At 35.3% G+C, this 19,784-nt stretch overlaps 1 protein-coding gene across 4 annotated transcripts in view; it reads left to right on the forward strand.

Annotated features, from left to right (window-relative positions):
* HS3ST5 (heparan sulfate-glucosamine 3-sulfotransferase 5) overlaps nucleotides 1-19,784 on the forward strand; it is a 319,040-nt gene that overhangs the window by 130,451 nt on the left and 168,805 nt on the right. For all 4 annotated transcript variants that reach the window (XM_037842995.1, XM_037842997.1, XM_037842998.1 and 1 more), the window contains exon 2: nucleotides 174-355. The gene's annotated coding sequence lies outside the window, so the exon portion shown is untranslated. The remainder of the gene's footprint in view (nucleotides 1-173; nucleotides 356-19,784) is intronic.

Here is a 19,784-nt window from a genome sequence, read left to right on the forward strand (position 1 = left end):
TGACTTCACAATGACATGAAATTTTAAATGACAACTGTGCTAAATCAGGGAACAACAAACCCAGGCCAAGTTTAAATTTAGCAACACTGCTAGTTTACTGAAAATAACCTTCTCCACAGCAGATTCTCTATGAATTTCAGGTGACCAACAGCTTGTTTTTCTGTTCTGTTTAGAGATAATCAAGCAGTCAGTGGCTTCAGCCTTGATGTCGTCCATTCTGGTGTCCATCTCAGGAGTACCCTTAGCAAGCCTTGAAACCCTTGGAAATTAAGGAGAGCATCTACTAAATATATTCTTCTTGAAAATTACCATCATATGTGTTCAGAACTTTCTGAATGAGCATAAGGATTTCAAGGTAAGTAAATTTTCAAAGTAACTCACGTTCTTGTGTTACTGTAAATGCATCAAAAGTGAATATTGAACATATTTTAATCGACTACACAAAAGTAAGAACATTTATTAAATACAAGGAAAATATGTGCAATTCTAAAGCAAAAAAAAAAAGAGAGAGAGAGAAATAAATCAAACAAAATGTTTAGAAGTTGTTATATGTCTTATAAATGTATATACAAGAAAGGTGTAGTGGTAATCTTGATATTTGGTCATCAGTTTTACACCAAACAGTAAATCGTGTACGCCATACAGCAGTTCTCAAGTTTTAAAATGCATAAAAGTCACCTTTGGGGGTGTGGGGAAGGAGAGTCCTTAAAATGCTGATGTCTGGGCCTATTTCTCAGAGACTTAGATTCAATAGTTCTGGGATGTGGCCCAGGAATTTGCAAGTTACTCTCCTCAAGATCCTGATACAGGTGGGTCTTGAGCCTCTAAGAAACACTGAAATTGGCATTCAAAATAATACACTTGTAATTTTCAAACTTTACATTAAACTTGATGTTTTATGCTGTTTTCTGCAATCACAAAAATACATAAAGAAGGGGTGATTTTTAGCACAGAGGAGTTGAAATAGTGCTCCCTATTTGGCCTTCGTATTTAGCCTTTAATCCTGTTTGATAATCCTTTTCAGAGCTCAATATAATGAGCTAATCACAGACGTACCTCTCTCTCTTTCAGGGCGGGAATCCTCCATAGCTCTCATTAGCTGTTATTTTGTTCCATATGTTTTAATTTATTCAAATGTTTAGGGTTTTTGGATCTAATTCTGAGAAATGTCTAGAAGATGAGAATGATGTGTTATCATGGGGGTGGCTAAACATTTCTACATTTCTAAGGGCTGTATCTTTTTTTCTTTATTTTGAAAACTCAGCCTTAGACTTCAAAAGAACAGATCTGCATCATACATCTTTAATTACCCTTTTTCCTCTGCAGATATTTATGACAAGTTACATGTGCATTTAATGAATATCTGCTCTACATATTTTTGTTTCCTATATTTCATTTTGCGACTTCATTTTATTATTTGCAATTTTAAGTTTATGAAAGTTTCCTTCTTTATTTCAGGAAAAAAAAAAAAAAACATGATCAGTAGGTACATATGTCTTAAATTGTGATGATTCCTTAAAGTTCAGTACAATTTTATTTTTATAATGAGGAATGAAGGTTTTAATCCAAATGCTTTGATTGAATTTCAGGCTTATGGATATTGTCTCCTCCCTGTATCCATCTATGTATGTCCTTGTTTACATTGTGTAGAATTTCTAGTCCATACAGTCTCCAAAGCAAAAATAAACCATTAATCAAAAGGAAGTATATTCCCATAGTAACTATTAGCCACATGTATTAATTATTAGTACTACATATAGAAAATTGAATATAGTCAAATACATAAAATAAGGCAGAATTTTTTTCAAATAATCAAAATTAAAGATTTACAGAATTGGGTTATCTATAATAATAATAAACTCTCACATGTATCTGTTGTCAGATTTGTTCTCAATAGTAAAATTGACCAGTCAAACTGATCCTTAGATATAAAGGCTGGAGGCAAATATTCTGAACATACACTTTATCATATAATACTAAAACTTGTGAGATTTAGCCAACTTATGGTTGGCTAAAAGTCCCCAAATGAGGCTTAACAAAGCTTTTAATGCAAATCTTCTGTAATAGTTGAACTTCAAAAAAAAAACAACATGAAAATTACTCTTTCCCTCCTCCCTTTTTCTTTTTTCCCCCTTTTACCTGAAGAGGAGCAGGTGGAGAGAGAATGGAATTGTGAGTCATGTTCATTATCATTTGTGTATTTATCAGACTGTGTTCTTGAATTGTGGTTCCCTAAAGAAAACCTACAATGTAGTTTCAGGGAACCTGAGCGAGACAAGGAAGTAAAATATGCAACAAAGGAATAAATTACAGAAACTTTATGAAATTGTAGAACCATAACGTTTTAGAGCAGAAATGGATCATTGAGAACTTCTAGTCTGGTTCCCTGATGTATAATAGTATTCTTTTCTCTTCCAAACATATCCTACAAGTCTGTCTAAAATAAACAGCATAAATGATAATGTGGTCAGGGATGACTTTTAACAATAACAAACAAACAAAAAAAAAACTAAACAAGTGTTTTTCAGTGATTCCTTGGGTAAGGGAGGTAAGAGGAAAGTCTTCAAGAAGACAATTGAAGTGGAGGAAATACCTGAGTACTTTTTGGAGGAAATACCTGAGTACTTTTAAGTATAATTGAATTTAAAATTATTACCTTAGTTGTCAATAGATAAATCTTTCATGTCATTAATCTAGATATGAAAACAGGAAAGTGCGGTTTATTTCAGGCTTTGTCAGCTTCATCTGGAAATCTGATATTGAGGAGGAAGGGAGCTAAAAGTAAAATATAGCATTAGAACAGCAGAGCCATCTGGGACCATTCAGTATAGCAGAAAGGAGATTTAAATATGTAAGAAGCTCTTGGGAGCATTAGTGTTATTATGAAACAGTATAATAATGATAGTTGTGGGTTATCCAAAAAGATTGATATGTGTTTATTATTCTCAATTTAAGAAATTGGGGAGTCATTAAAATTTATGCATTAATAACATAATAATTGACCTGAAAAAAATGCTCATAATATACTGTAAATGAAAATAAGTTACAAAACCATATTATGATGTGCTTGCATTTTTATTTTAAAAAGCTGCAGATAAAGATGCAAAGGAAAAAAGTTGAAAGGATATCAATTAAAATATTATCAGTGGTTATCTTTAACTGGTGAAATTATGGCTGATTTCTATTGCCTCTTGGGATTTAAAAATAATGTTTCTAAATTATGTATCATTAATGTAACTTTAAAATATTTTTAAAGTGCCAGGAAAATATTCGGTTATCTGAAAATTTCATTTTTATACAGCTATGAGAGTCCTGCTAAAGGTTGTTTAAAATAATATTAAAGCAAGGCTCTTTTGTCTTGTGCCATTATAATGATTTGAATTTGAGAACAGCACTTGCAATTAAATCAAAATGATTTTTAGATAAAGTTCTTCATTTGTGAAATATTACAGCTGAACAAAATTCTCAAAGTTTTCCTCTTCATTAAACAAAGATAATTTCAAATTATGACAATTAATTCCTTGCAATGATTCTTTATTTCTTGTATCAGATAATTCCAATGTGCTCTGAAGAATTACATGCCTTTAATTGTTTGTTCCATTTAGAGGATAATTTTATATGTTTGGTTACATTAGTGATAAGTCTTTGTTCTTTAAATCTCCAGTGTAGCATACGGTTAGTCTATCATTATTACTACCAGCTGCAGTTGGTCTGTGATTCTGTTCATTCTGTCTGGATCCACAGTAATTAGCTCTTTAGTTTAATGACAATATTTGTTAATGGGTTTTTATGGCCAAATTCGGCTGTTAGGGAGTGGGTGGTGTATTTGAAGAAAGAATCTGGCCTTATGTTTTAAGCATAAGCTGTGTAATTTGATTTCAAAATGCTGGTTTAGAGAGATAGGAGAAGTATATCTGCATTTATCTGAAGTTTCTCATTTTAAGAAACTGAAAATGAAAGTGACAATTTACGTAGATGAGCAGTAGACTCTCAGAAAGTTCTCTGGTACAACTATCCTGATGTGTTGTTCTACAGCTGGAATATAGAATGAAATGATAGTTGTCAAGCAGACATTAGGTTAATTCTTTTATGTGACAGGGCATACATGGAGTCCTTTAATTGGAATTAAACCCTTTTGATCATCTTATTTTGAAAGACTCAGTGAAATGGAAGGAACCCTTGCATGGGTTCATTAGGGTTCAAGGTCTGACTGCACTTCTTGGGAGTGGAGTAACTGGGGAAATCTCTTCACCTCTCTTGAGCATCACTTTCTTGATCCTAAAATGAGGCATCTTAGGATCCCAGTGGTCCCTTCCAGCTCTAAAATGATAACTAAATTGCTTTAAGATTGCAATGAGGAATGCACAAGAAAGTCACAGAATATGCAATGGCTTGAGCTGAATGAATACATAAAACACTGAGTCTACTAAAAGGTTCTTTGGAGACATTTTGGCATTATGTCTTCTTTCAGTGACTTACTATTGTTATCCTGGAGAAGAGAAATAGTTGAGGGGTTTTATGTATAAGAGATGATAGATATGTTTATTACTTCTCCATTGGAAGTTTCAAGTAGATCAATTTTTGGCAATACTTTTAAAAAAAATCAACTGAAAACTACTAACAGTTGAAAAATTCAACAATGAAATAGCATCCTTGGGAGATCATACATTCACCACCATTATAGGAAAGAAAGTAAGTACCAAGGGTTTTATGACCATGCAAATTGCCCTTCAGATGTGAAGGCTAGACACAAATATTCTGAACATATAAGAATTCAGAAATATTGTGTTCATAAGCCTTTCTTGAGGACACTACCAGAAGACAACCTCTATCCAAACAAGAGGGAACTATAGAAACTACTGCAAGAAAACTGATTGTGAGCATTGACTACAGTGAACTCTAGAAAAAAAATCTGAAATAAATATGGAGATTAGGGTGGCAGAATAGAACATAAACACATAATGACCTCACAATGAAGAACTAAAATAACTAACAAAAATTAAGTACACCTCAGAAAGAAGTTGGTGCATATTGCTCTATTTTCAATGTCTAGAAATCAGTGAAGATCATTTAAACACAACAAATCAAGTAATAGAAATGTAATCATATACATAATAGTACAGAAAAGACACCAACAAAGATCACACTATTGTCCACCATTAGGTAGTAAAGAATGGGGAGAGAAAGGAAAACAATATACTACTTTTCCTGTCACTCATAATAGAGAAATGGTAAATATTCTAAAGATACAGCAGACCAAGTTTACTCTGTGAAGTTATCATTGTTATAAATTAGAACAAAATGTGTACCATACTGAATATTTTTAAAAACTACTCAGAAGAGGAGCTAAGATGGTGGCATAGAGAGAAGTGAAAGACTGTTAGTCCCCCCCTGGAACAATTCATAAATGACCAAAAAACTAGTAAATAACCTGGAATAACTGCGGGGAGACAGATGTGACTGTCCACTCATCATCCACCAACCTGAATTGGGAGGAATGCCCGAGATCGCAGCATAAAATCTGTAAGTAAAACTGCGGACCCACGCTGAGAGCCGAGAGCTGAGAGCCCCTCCCTCACGGAAGCCTCATGGTGCTAGAGAGCAGCCCTCTCTCAGTCCAGCTCCAGCTGGGGTTTTAATGTTAACTGCTCAATACAGACAGCGAATCCTCAACAAGCAGAGGCTTTTGGTGACAACTGACCTTGGGAGAGTCAGGGGACATATCTGTCTCAGAACAGGGAGCCCAGAGGATCGGGTGCTATCTCTGGCTGACGGGTGAACCTGGGAGCTTTTCTGTCCCTTTCTCTCTCTGTGGAGAAAACCTCAGTTGTTTTCAGCCCACAGCACTTTGCAGTAAAGACAGCCTCAGCCATTTTAAAATCAAAACACTTTGATCAGCAGAGTCAGAGAAACAAAGAACTTATTGATATGCAGCTGACCTCTCTGGAGGGGGCGTAGCTTAACAAGAGGAAAGGGAGGGGCCAAGCTCTACTGCCCACCTTTCCAGAACCAGACTCCAAAGCCTGGGGGAGGAGAGCCACAGGCCACACCCTCTTACACCAGCTGGTGACAGGCAGAAAAGCACAGGTGTATCAATCCTCCAAGAAAAACTATCAGGGAAACCAGATACTGAATATTTCCTCCTTCTGTAGACCTGAGCCTGTTCTCGTCTGGGAAAACCTGATTGGGGTGGCCTGGGAGGTCAGATGCCTAGACAACAGAAAACTACAACCTACACCAAGAAGAACGAAGCTATGGCCCAGTCAAAGGAACAAATGTACACTTCAGCTGAGATACAGGAATTTAAGCAAATAATGCTAAATCAATTCAAAAAGTTTAGAGAATATTTTGCAAAAGAGATAGAGGCTGTAAAGAAAACACTGGGCATACATAAGGCAGAAATCGAAAGTTCAAGAAAACAACTAGTAGAACCTACAGAAATGAAAGGCACGACAAAAGATGAAAGACACAATGGAAACATACAACAGCAGATCTCAAGAGGCAGAAGAAAACATTCAAGAACTGGAGAACAAAACACCTGAAAGCCTACATGCAAAGGAGAAGATGGAGAAAAGAATGAAAAAATATGAGCAACGTCTCCAGGAACTTAAGGATGAAACAAAGTACAAGAATGTACATATCATTGGTGTCCCAGAAGGAGAAGAGAAGGGAAAAGGGGCAGAGGCAATAATAGAGGAAATAATCAATGAAAATTTCCCATCTCTTATGAAAGACATAAAATTACAGATCCAAGAAGCGCAGCGTACTCCAAACAGAATAGATCTGAATAGGCCTACGCCAAGACACTTAATAATCAGATTATCAAATGTCAAAGACAAAGAGAGAATCCTAAAGGCAGCAAGAGAAAAACAATCCATCACATACAAAGGAAGCTTAATAACGCTATGTGCGGATCTCTCAGCAGAAACCATGGAGGCAAGAAGGAAGTGGTGTGATATATTTAAGATATTGAAAGAGAAAAACCACCAACCAAGAATCCTATATCCAGCAAAACTGTCCTTCAAATATGAGGGAGAGCTCAAAATATTTTCCAACAAACAGACAATGAAAGACTTTGTGAACAAGACACCCACCCTACAGGAAATACTAAAGGGAGCACTACAAAGTGATAGGAGAAGACAGGAGTGCATGGTTTGGAACACAATTTTGGGAGATGGTAGCACAGCAATGTAAGTACACTGAACAAAGATAACTATGAATGTGGTTGAGAGATGAAGGTTGGGAGCATGTGAGACACCAGAAGAAAGGAGGAAAGATGAAGAATGGGACTGTGTAACTTGGTGGAATCTAGAGTGTTTAACAATTGTGATAGAATGTACAAATATGTTCTTTTACGAGGGAGAACAAGCAAATGTCCACCTTGCAAGGTGTTAAAAATGGGGAGGCATTGGGGGAGGGATGCAATCAACGTAAACTAGAGACTGTAACTAACAGAATCATTGTATTATGCTTCCTTTAATGTAACAAAGGCGATATACCAAGGTAAATGCAGATAAGAGGAGGGTATAGGGGAGGCATGTTAGACACTTGACATTGGTGGTGTTGTCTGACTCTTTACTCTACTTTGATTTAAGGTTACTCTTCCTTTTGTTACTTCCTAGCTGTCATTTTTTTTCCTCTTTTGTTTGCCTCTCTACTTCTTTGACTCTCCCTCCTGCCTTGTGGAAGAAATGTAGATGCCCTTATATAGATGGTGGTGAAGGTGGTGAACACATAAATATGTGACCATACAGAGAACCATCGATTGTTTACTTAGGATGGAATGTATGTGTAACAAAACATCTTAAAAAAAAAAAAAAATGGGTTGATGACAAAACCTCAAGGGCAATATACTGAGTGAAATAAGCCAGACACATAAGTACAAATATTGCAGGGTCTCACTGATAACAACTAATTATAATATGTAAATTCATAGACATGAAATATAAGGTACCAAGATATAGGACGAGGCTTAAGAATGGGGAGCAGTTGCTTAGTATGCACAGAATGTTCAACTAGGATGAACTTAAATGTTTGGAAATAAACAAAGATGTCGGTAGCAAGATGTGAGAATAACTAACAGTGCCAAATGGCGCATGAATGAGGTGGAAAGGGGACGCTCAGAGAAGGAAAGTTGGAGATCAAAAGATGGGAATGTATAAAACTGAATCCTGTGGTGGGCAATATCCATGATTAACTGTACAAATATTAGAAAACTCTTCCATGAACCAGAACAAATGTATGACAATACAACTAGAAGTTAATAATAGAGGGGCATATAAGGAAGAAATATATACCGATTGCAAACTATATACTACAGTTAGTAGTATTTCAACATTCTTTCATAAACAGTAACAAATGTACTATACCAACACTACGAGTCAACAATTGAGGGGGGTTGGTTAGGGATATGGGAGGATTTGAGTTTCCTTTTCTTTTATTTATTTTTTTTTTCTTTTTTTCATCTTTCACTTTATTCTTGTCTGGAGTAATGAAACGTTTCTAAAAAATATTAAGCAAGGAAAATAGACCATATAATAAAATCCTTTTTCAAAAATTTTAATACGAAGCTTAAAATATTATGACAGCATATCTCTATCAAATTTCCCATCAATAAATGGAAAGAAATTTATTTATTTCTTTAAAGGAAAATATTTTCAGATTGAATCACAGTGGAAACCCCAATTCCAAGCTAAATACAAGGATAAAACCAAAAAAAAAAAAGTTATTAAAAAATCTGGAAATGAAAGGATAGGTAGCTTTTTACTAGGCAAATGCAACCTAAAGAAATAAGAAGTTAAGAGCTTAGTATCAGAAAAGGTGAAAGTTAGGGCCAAAAGTATTATCTAAGACAAAAGATGGACCTTATAATGACTGCCTACATAATAAAGGTACAATCATTAATAAATAGTAGTAGTAACTTTCATAAAATAGAGAGTATATGAAGATACAAGAAGAAATGAATATACTAGTATGAGAAGTCTTGAATTCACTTTTCTCAGTCCAAGGCAAATTGAGAGGACAAAAAATAAGTGATAGAGAAATGAAAACAACATAATAAGTTAGAGCTGATGGATACCTATTGAACTCTACACTTCAAAAATTGATAATATACCACCTTTTCAATTGCCACAGGAACATCAATAAAAATTGATCATCCCTGACATGTTGCATTTCCCCATTTGGATGAATAAAAATAAAAGCTTCTGTCTTAAACAACAACAACAACAACAACAAATCATGTATTAAGCATAAAGAATACATCAATAAATCCAGAAAAAATACAGTGTTCTCATATAGAATGCAATAAAACTTGAAATTAATAATAAAATTGGAAAAAGATAGGGGACCTTCCATCTGGAAATTTAAGGAATGTTCTCTCAGTTCACTTTTGTTGAAATACAAACCAAAATTTTAAAAATTCCTAAAAAAGAAATAATGAAAGTAATGGCAAAGAAAATATATATTACATATACAAAACAGTTCTCAGAGGAAAATTAATAGTGTTAAAAACAAATCATTAAATTAAAAAATAATAAAACCTAGTAAGTTAGCATATGACTCAAAAAAATGAAATATAAAAAGAAACCCAATTTGCAAAAGCACCCAAGAAAGATAAACTTAATTAGAAATGAGGTTAAGACTAAACTTAACCAAAAAGAAATCTGTTGAAAACAACTTTAAGAACACTACTTAACGGCACAAAAAAAGGGCTTAAATGAATTTTTAAAACGTATGTATTATATACAGGTGTGTATCTATATATCTAACTATTTGTTCCTAAGATAGGAAGACTCAATGAGATAGATGTTGCTTTCCTGTTTATTTATAAATTTAACATGATCCAACTACCAGATTTGCTTAATTTAGTTTGTTTTTTTGTTTGGAAGTAGAACTTCACATGTAATCTACTTTGGTATATAAATATTCAATAAGAGTGAGATATTTTAAATGAGGATTACTCTGTGAACCTTTTGTGAGTCTGCCTATTGAATTCCCAAGAATCTGGAAGTTATTTAGGACATGGAACAATTAAAGCTCTCTTGCCTTTAATAATCTGCGCTTCTTGTAGACTCTACATGTTCATATCCCAAGTCTTGTGTAGAATTATTTTATTTTATTCCACCTAAGCTTACTCTTCCAGGATTATATTCATACTTAAAAAAAAAAAAAAAAAAGAATTAGATGATGACATGTAACCCCTGTAAAATATTCTATACCAATGTTTCCTCTCCTGTCAACTGCAAGATGAAATAAAGTTTATGTAAAGACATAAAAAATACATTGCATGTTTTAGATGTTGCTTGCATTTTTCCCCAACCAGTAGAGAAAATATATGTTCATTAGGATGCCAGTAAGAGTAATACTGACATCACTTAGTATCTGAAGTGATTCCTGCTTTCCTAATCTTCTAAGTGATTCAATAGCCTCATGTGGGCCATTGGTTAAACTGACTGCAAGACCCTGAAGCATCTCAGGCTCAGCTTAGCACCATGTCTGGAGGTGCCTGAACAGACATAATTGGCAGGTCTAACCATTCAGCAATCAGTCATTTAAACCTTTAATGCTGCCCTTTAAAGGTTCAGGAGCTGCTCCTGAAGCCTTTACCTCACTAGATGTGTTGAATACATAACTGATGAATTCTCTAGCTCACCAGGGACCAGGACTGGCTTCATGGGCTTGTGATCTATGTGGTTGTGCAGGGCCCTGTGCTTAGTGTAATGCTCTGTTGTCACTACCTGGAAACTCTTAATAACTTTTTTTTTACAAGGGGCACTGTTTTTGCACTGGGACCCTCAGATCATGTAGCTAGTCCTGCTAGGGACAGACTGTGGGCTCTGAGTTTGCCAATTCCATAAGTATCAAAGATCATTTCTTCATGCTTGTCAATCTCTTGGCATGACCAGGCACTATTATTGTTTCTATGGATATGTAAAAAATATTGCAGACTTTATTTTTGCTCTTTGAATATTATTCATGGCAATCCCATTGGCACTGATGTTGAGATTATAGCGTATCTCCATATGGGTAGGTTAAAGATCCATCAGCCAGCTTGCCTCTATTCTTGTGAATTTAAAGGCAAACATCTGAATTTGAGTTGTAGCTTTCACAACTGTGCCTTGACATAATGAACCCTTTTAGCATGCAGCTTAGTGAAATAGACTTTGAAGTCAAGCAGACTTGGATTATAGGCCTACTATATCTGTTTAACACTTGGTACCGGACCTGGCACAGCCCATGCATCCAAGAGTACCTAAGGAGTTCTTACTATGTGCAAAGCAAGCATGCCTTGGCTCCTGGAGTCAAGGAACTTTCAGTCTAGGAAGCATACAGGCAAGTAGGCAGACAATTATAACAGTGCATTTTAAGGGCTACCATAGGAGTTTGTTCAGCAACTAAACCTAACACTGCAAAACATCCCAAGATAGCCAATAGTCCATTTTTTGGGTGCTGGACTAAATCTAAAAAGCCGTCTTCTGTATTATAAAGCAAAACATTTATATTTAGTTTTATTTTCAAAAGAAAGTATTTCTATATTAAAGACAATTAAAATTATATATCCAGTAACCAAAAATTGACTAATCACACTATATTTTTCATTATCATCCAAAGGGGGTTACAAGTTGCTTCTCTTTTTTGAAAAGAAAGCAAGCAGGCTTTCACTAAAGCTGTAAATGTATGTAGTAAACTTATTTGATTTGAAGAAAAATGGAAAGTTTGGACTCCCCCCACCCCAACAGGTATTTTTAACAGCAGGATATAATTTCAGAGTTTTTGCAGTCAAGAGATTTCTGCTGAGCAAAAATTCTCATTCAACTTAGGAATGCAGATTATAGTAATTTTCTTATCCTCCTCACAGCAGGTTTCCTGCCTTCATTTTGCAAACACCTAAGTTTAGTAAGAAACAACTAGGTAACTTCAGTTCCAGGTAACACATCCTTCAAGCATGGTCCCATTAACTCAACTTGGTTATAATGCAGAGTTGCTTAGCTTCACAAGTGAAATGGAATACAGTTGAATTGCTTTTCTGTTGTAATACATATTTGAATAAATGCAATGTGGTTTATGATGGCAAACTTTGTAGCGCATGAAAACTGACCTAAAATTATGAAGAAATGCCATGAATGCTGGCATGTAACATTCGTATTAAAATAAAAGGGGGGAATAGTATTCAAAAATGAAAATATAGTACATTGGCCTTTATGATACATTACATCAGCAAAAACACTTAAGGAAGCTATTATATTTTATAGTGGCATATTTTATATAGATATCAGTTTTTCTAATTTACATAAATTTTCTTCAGTTTAATTTTTTTCTCTCTACTAGATCCCAACCATGTAGACCAAACTTTCCTTACATTGTTTGAGAAACCAAAGTTTCCTCAGGTATCATCTTTTGTCTGCTGATAGTGGAATAATCATATCTCTATCCATGCAACCTACCTTATATAAACACCACATTGCTATAATATAGATGATGAAGTTATTGGTCTTATCCTTTGAGTAAGAAAATTCTGGGTGGCAGTTGCAGGTTGGTTAGAATCAAATATAGATGAAAAGGGTGCCTGAGCCAACATCTACAACCACCAACTGTCCTATCTCCATCTTCATGCACAGGTAATTCACTTTGCTTTTCCATTAGTTCAGTGTGTACATGCTGTGCCATGACAATGACATTTTCATTATGATCAACCCTGCCAAATTTAATGATTGATTTTCATAGCAGAGAACCCAATGTGGACTTTATAAGCTGTACAGCTTGATGACTGTCTTGGTGCAGTACAGATGTACATTTGTTATGCATAGTACAGTGATTTTAGCTGAGAATCCAGACTCACACCCAGCTAGATAATGATCCAACACAATCTTCTTCCCTCCGCACATTCAATAAGTGTTTTAATAACTATGTCCTGGGCTGTTGTAGGACTTGAGATAAATTGGTAAACAAAATAGACAAAAATTCCTGTTCTTTAGGCATTCTATTGGGGCTTGGCAGACAATAAAAAATAATCATAACAAGCAAGTGCATTAATATAGTATCACAGATTATCATAGACTATGATAAGGTATAAAAGGGAGAAAACATATACTGAAGGTAAGAGGGATAGGGAATGATTTGATGGTGGGGAAACTGGGATCAGATTCTTACATTTGTACCAGCTCTTCTAGCAGATATTTTTCTATGTTCAGTCTTGTCTTAAAATCAGAGTGTGTGGTTTGGACTTGAAAAGTGGAATCATTACTAAATGACTCACACAGATTATTTTTTTTAATGATGGGTTTCCCATGTATTGACGTTCATACTTATGATCCTTACCTTAGGGTTTCCCCAAATTAAAGCAATCAGTTGCATGTATTTTCTAACTTTTAGCTTTAGAGTTCTTTGCTTGTTTCCCCTCCCCCCCCCCTTTTTTTTTTTGGTTTTGCAGGTAAGCTAATTGAGTGCAAAAGTCTCAAAGGAGTCAAACAATAAAAAATAAAAAATATTATAATTTAAATTCCTTCCTTATTTTTCCTAATCACTTATGATCCATAGGGTGATTTTAACTATTAAATTATAGGATCACTATGACCATAATTCTTCTCAATGATGTTAAGTCACACCTAATTAATTGAAAGCAACCCAAATGTCAGTGTAAGAGTATGTTAAGTTTTACAATTAACCTGGACCCTTTAGATAAAATTCTTACTTAATTCTCAAAAAAAAAAAGAGGAATGAATTCTAAATTTGGATACAAATCTTTTTTAAAAAGACAACCTGTGATAAACTCTAATTTGGTTCATTTGGTGATGCCAATCTAATTATTCTCACATTGATAACCATGTACAAACATTCCTCACTACCAATGCTGTAGAATCACAGAAAGCTTGCAGTGATCCCAGAAATCCTAGTCCAACTACATTTATTTTGCAGGGGAGAAAACTGATTCCAGAGAGGGGAAGTGATTTGTGCAGATTAGGTGGTGTGTACAGGTCCTGGAAGCCAGTTGATAGCAGAACTGAAACAAGAAACCAGTCTTTTAAATCCCAAACCAGGATGTTTTCCAGTACATCACTCCACCTGAAATTTTCCATTGCCTATTATCAAAATGTTTCTTTCAAAATTAAGAAGGGTTGAACATAACTTTAATTTTCACAAAGTAATGAAAATAGTAGGCATGCTTAAGCTCCCAGAGATGGCCTCGCTTGTTTGATAACCTCTTTAGCACTACTGGGAATGTTACTCATTTTTGTTAATGTGAATGACCTTTTGAGAAATTTTTGCTTTGAAAAATAAATGAATCTATTTATGAAGCCATGAAATGACTTACCTCTTAATCAGCATTTATGGCACAAGTGAAATACAACTATATTATTTTTTCAGAGGATTATGGAAGGGGAGAATTATAAATAATAAAGTGCTGAGTTTCCAAAACAGTGTAATTAACATGTTGCCCTGGATTCCTTGGAGTCCTTAGGAAATGATACAGAGTTAGGTGAGAACTCTCTAAATCCTCATAAGGGAAAATTTTATAACTCACTGGAAAATAATTTCAGTAGATTTAATAGGACAGAGAGGCAATATATTCAAAACACAAAGAAAAAAATTAAAAGACTATCTGCTGAGCCTAGGGAATTTTGTATGGAAAAAAAAAATAAACAAATCAATATCAGTTAATTTTGTAGGGAAGTTTTTAGTTTAAGCATTATAATATATCTTAAAATACTGTACAATTGGTTTGTTTAAATGGATCCTATATTTCCTTGAAATGAAGGTTACAACCATGGCTTTATATAATAATAAAACTGGGGTTTCTCATCACATAGAATAGTCTTCTCACATGTATTTCCAAGCATACCATTTATTAAGCCAATATGTTTTAAATTTTAAGTAAATGAAAAAGTATGTGTAACATTAGGTACAAAGCTCTAAATGACTGATGAGGATGATTATGGAAAACAACTGTTAATACCCAGGATCCAGAAGATTTAATGAGTACTTTGTGAACTTTATCAAGGTTTTGATGGTTTTGTCTGATAGGGATTGAAGTGAGACAATGAATACTTCACCCAGTTTTACTTGCATCACTCAAAACTTGTAAATACTACATGATTAAGAAGCTAAAAAATGGATCTTATATATCTATTCCAATATCCACAATACAGTTCAATTAAAGTCGCCTATTAATAACTAAAGTTAATTGAAAATTATAATTTAATACTACATCTGGTTCTTATTAATGTGGTAGCTAATTATTAGCATTCTAGCATTAGGCATTTTAGACTAATTATTTTATTATTTTCAATAATAACCTGAAATATCTTTAAGATAGCAGAAAAGTAATATCTTCAAATTACCAGTGAAAGTAAAACTGAAAATATCTTGTTCTATGCTTATTTTTGATTGACTGAATTCATTTTGTCTAAAGTCCTATGTTCTTGGAGATTTCTACGCCCCTTCCTTTGACAGATGGAATATATATATATATGGTTTAGAAGGCAGCACATTTTTTGCATGTTCTTTTCTCAGAAGAGCTTTTTTCTTCATTTTAATCACTTAATAGATGAATTATCCTGCCATAACCAAGGGGATTATTGGGCCAGATTTCCCTTCTATGTAAACCTGTGGCCCAAGAGTATCTTTGCTTCTTGGCTGAGTAAAATTGAGCATACCTTTGCCTTTCAGTCTTTTCATACATTATGTAAATTGGTAAAAATAAAAGTAATGTGATTGGAAGTATGGCTTGACAGACAATATCATGGAATATCATATCCAAATACTTATGAGATAGAAATAGTGCCTTGGGGCACCATATTTATTGTGAAAGAGTATTTGAATTACACATTTTTTGTCTAGAGTTAAACTTGCATAATAAATTATTCATTGGAAAGTAGAACTGGTTTTGAGGATTCTGCTTACCCATCTAAGAATAACAAAGAAATACCAAATGCAGTTTCCTTCCACAAAAAGCTTTAAATCTAGTTGGTAAAATAAAGCATAGAGGCATAAGAAGTCAGATAGCACAAGAGCTAACAATAAATAGACACTTCTATATGGATTAGCATGGCTATTATAAATATGACTTCTCTATTGCATATGTAGATAAGTTAAGTACAAGCAAAAGCTTAGCAAGAAAACATGCAAAAAACATTGTGTACATATTTTGACAGTAGAGCATATTTCTTAATGATTTAGACTATGGACATAGGAAAGCTAGGTTTTTGACACTTCACCTGGTTCAAATAATACTATCTAATACTATGCCTAATCAATGCACGGTGATTCCGTTTCTTGAGTCAGATTTCTAAATCCCAGTTCACTCACGACTCGTCAGGAAATGAAATGCTCATCTTTCCTTCAAATCTTCTTCAATATTTCCCTCCTTTCCAAAAAATAAAAATAAAAAATTTATCACTGAGGTTTTGAGTATCATTTTGTTTCTAAAGAAAATTATTTATACCAATACATGTTTGGGAAAATGTCCAGGACATTTGCCACTGAGTCTAGAAGTGAGTGCTTAATTTGTCAGGTAATGAAATGAAAATATTATTTTTTAATTTGTTTTGCAATTTGGCACTGAAAACCATCACTCATGGCAAGTGAAATATTTAAATATGTATGTAGCTTAATATTAGTTCATTAGAATCATACAGGATGAAACTTACCTATTTAAATATTTAGGCTAGCCTCCTCATTTTAATGCAGGAAAATATAAAAGTCCCATTTTTTTTCCAGGTTAGTGGTAAAGCCACAAATGACTGGATTTCATGATAACATACATGGTGGTACAGAACAGTGATTAAGAATGTGAGCTCTGGAATCAGATTGTCCGAATTCGAACCCCCAGTTCAGCTATTTACTGACTGTGTGACCTTGAGCACCTTAAACTCACTAAGTCACAATTTCCTCATATGTAAAATGCAGATGATAATGTGCTAACATCATAGTGCTATTGGATTTAAAGATGATTCCTGTAAAGTATTTTGTGAGGCTCAACAGATACCAACTGATCTCATTTCTATTATTCCATATGGCATTTTGTGCTTTCTCAAAAGTGACATCTTTCCATGCAACACTTTGAGCCCTGACTAATCCTTTATTTTCCTTGTTTCTATTATCCTGAAAATGAACTATAAATATATAATATAATCATACAAACTTTATATAATCTTATATGTGTATAGTATATACATATATATAAGCACCTAGAGGATGTAAAAATATCCAAGTAAGATTGTCTATCAGAATACTTACATTCTCAGGATAATAGTTGCTTTAAACATGCAGCTTTGGAACAGGATTTAAATGGCAACTTAATGGCTTTGTCATCATAACCACATAAAAGGTCTGGCAAGATGTGTACATTTGTGCATATGGGAATGGTTGGCAAAGCCTTCAAGTTGAAATTGAAACCACCCAACCAGTTGTTGCATCAAAACATTGCCTGAAAATGTTGGTGTTTCGTTGCACAATAGTTGGCTTTCCAGCTAAACCAGTAGGTGAATAGTGACCGTGGGCAGTCAGGATAGTGTGTCACAGAAGTTTTTGTCCCTCCCAATTGTTGAGCAGCTGGAGTCATACTTAACTGATGCTTGACAGCTGTCTATCAGCTTAGACTCATGAGAAGAGCTTCGTGAAGCAGCAGCTGGTTTCAGCCCCACAGCACCAAACAAGAAAACTGCCTGAAGTACCTCAGCTCCTCTCCCACCTCCACTGCTCTGAGAGCTTTCACCCACTCCAGGCAGTCATGAAATCTCTCTCCAGCCAAAACCATGCAAACTTCCAATTCCAGGAAAATATTCCTTAGGAATACAGCACTTTTTCTTGAAGGGAAGATGATTCTTTTTCTGTTTCTGAATGTCTCGAAGGTTTTTTGGTAAACCTTTTTCATTCATGAAAAAGTTTATCAATCACCATTTTGGCTGAATGGACCAGCCTGCCTGCACCCATTAGTTCATTTTCTAGTTCACGTTTGTCTGCTACCTGTAGATAATGAGACAAAGGAGATGAGATAGTTAAGTGTGACTACTGTTGTGTAGACATGATAATGAGTGGATTCCTCCCTGTAGCAAAGATTAAAAGTTATCATTGCATGCCTCCAGATAAACATCAGTGAAGGTCTGTTTATTATTTGGGGCCCATAGAGAGAGAAAAAAAAATCAGCTGTATCACAAAGGAAGGTGAATGCATGTATGATATGCTGGTTTTATGTGTGCGTTATTGCAGCAGGCTTTGCCAGACGCTGTGAAGAGAATGCTGCAAGTTAACAAGTAGCATGTCTGCATGCATGATTTGATTTACTCCAGGGGCTAGCCAGGGCATTCAGCTTTATTTGCTAACGTAGCAGAACATTATTTATTAATGAGTTCTTCATGCTTTATTAAGCCTAATGTCATAACACCTCTGTGGGACCCTTCTAGACATGTTTTCTCTTTGTGTTAAGGCCTTCCAAAGAAAATGAAAAATTATGCAGCAATGCTCCAGTTAAAACCCAACAGATACAAGTTCAATTCCTCTTGATCCTATCAGATGGTATATCTGAATCCTCTGGAGAGCTGAATCTGATGCTGTGTGGGACTGAATTCTAAGAATCTCCTCTCTCAGTTGTCTATGGCCTGACAAGAAGAGTGGCTACATGGTGGGCCAAAGCCAACAAGTTCAGCAGGAGGGGAAGAGCGGATTTAGTGTCCACAACAGTAGTGAGGAAATGTAGACTTAGGCAGCTGTCGTACTAGTTTGAGATTGGTAACAAAGCAAAATAACTAAGGGTTTCTGAGTCATAAGGGGAGTGAGTGAGCACTATTCTGAAATATGCTGGGGCTTAGCAGTAGGGAGTCATGGGAAGAGGAGAGAAGCCTCTGTGGCCAAGGAGGACAGCCAGTGAGTATGACAACATACAGAAGGCATGGAACTGTCAGGTGAGAATTCTCCTGGTGAGAGTACTGAACAGAGGAGCAGTGGGACTCGATAAAGCAGAGGCTGCACAGCAATGGGGGAATCCAGGTAACAGGAGCTATCAAAGGGTAGGTGAGTGCTGGCTCCATGGTTTGAGACAAGCTGTCATGACACAGACCTCAGTCACTGGGAGGGAGAACCAGAATGGAACCAGCTTTGCAGCGTCCCAGGTGAGAAGACTGGGAGAAAAAGGCAGAAACCTACAGGACTAGCAGCAGAAACCAAGGAAGAGGAGAAGCAGGGAGTAATTACTATAGCTCAGTGGTCTGCACAAGTATCCAGGACCCATCCCTGCCACAGGAGAGATGAGTTCTATTGGCATATCCAAGGCTTGCTGGATGCTGAGACTGAGGGGCTGTGGCTGCCCTACCTGCTGGCCACCAGGGATCCATGGCCCATGATTAGCTCAAGGGCTGGGTCGTCAATGACTCCTTCTCTGGGCACCGAGGGAAAATGGGCTCAGATACAGTATCTGCGAACGGAGTTTTCTGTCTTAGAATTTCACTCTTGTTCTCTAACTTTTGGTAAAAACTTAAAGTCTCTATAACATGTGGGTCAGTATTTAATTATGTAGATTGTTACTATCCTTTCTAATTGTTTCTGACATGTGGTTAAGTAGTAATTAGTGAGTTCCTATCCCATGCTAGACACTATTGGGAATAAAAACATGTCTCAGTCACAAATCTTTCAGGAAGCCTACAGCAGTATGGTAAAAAATACACATGCACAAATGTAATGATATAAGGTGAAAAGTTGTTAAGGTCATGAAAGGCAAGGAAAGGCTGAGGAACTGTCACAGTTTAGAGGAGACTAAAGAGACATAACAACTAAATGCCATGTGGAAT

Source organism: Choloepus didactylus, chromosome 7, assembly GCF_015220235.1.
Source record: "Choloepus didactylus isolate mChoDid1 chromosome 7, mChoDid1.pri, whole genome shotgun sequence".
Taxonomy (NCBI): Eukaryota; Metazoa; Chordata; class Mammalia; order Pilosa; family Megalonychidae; genus Choloepus; species Choloepus didactylus.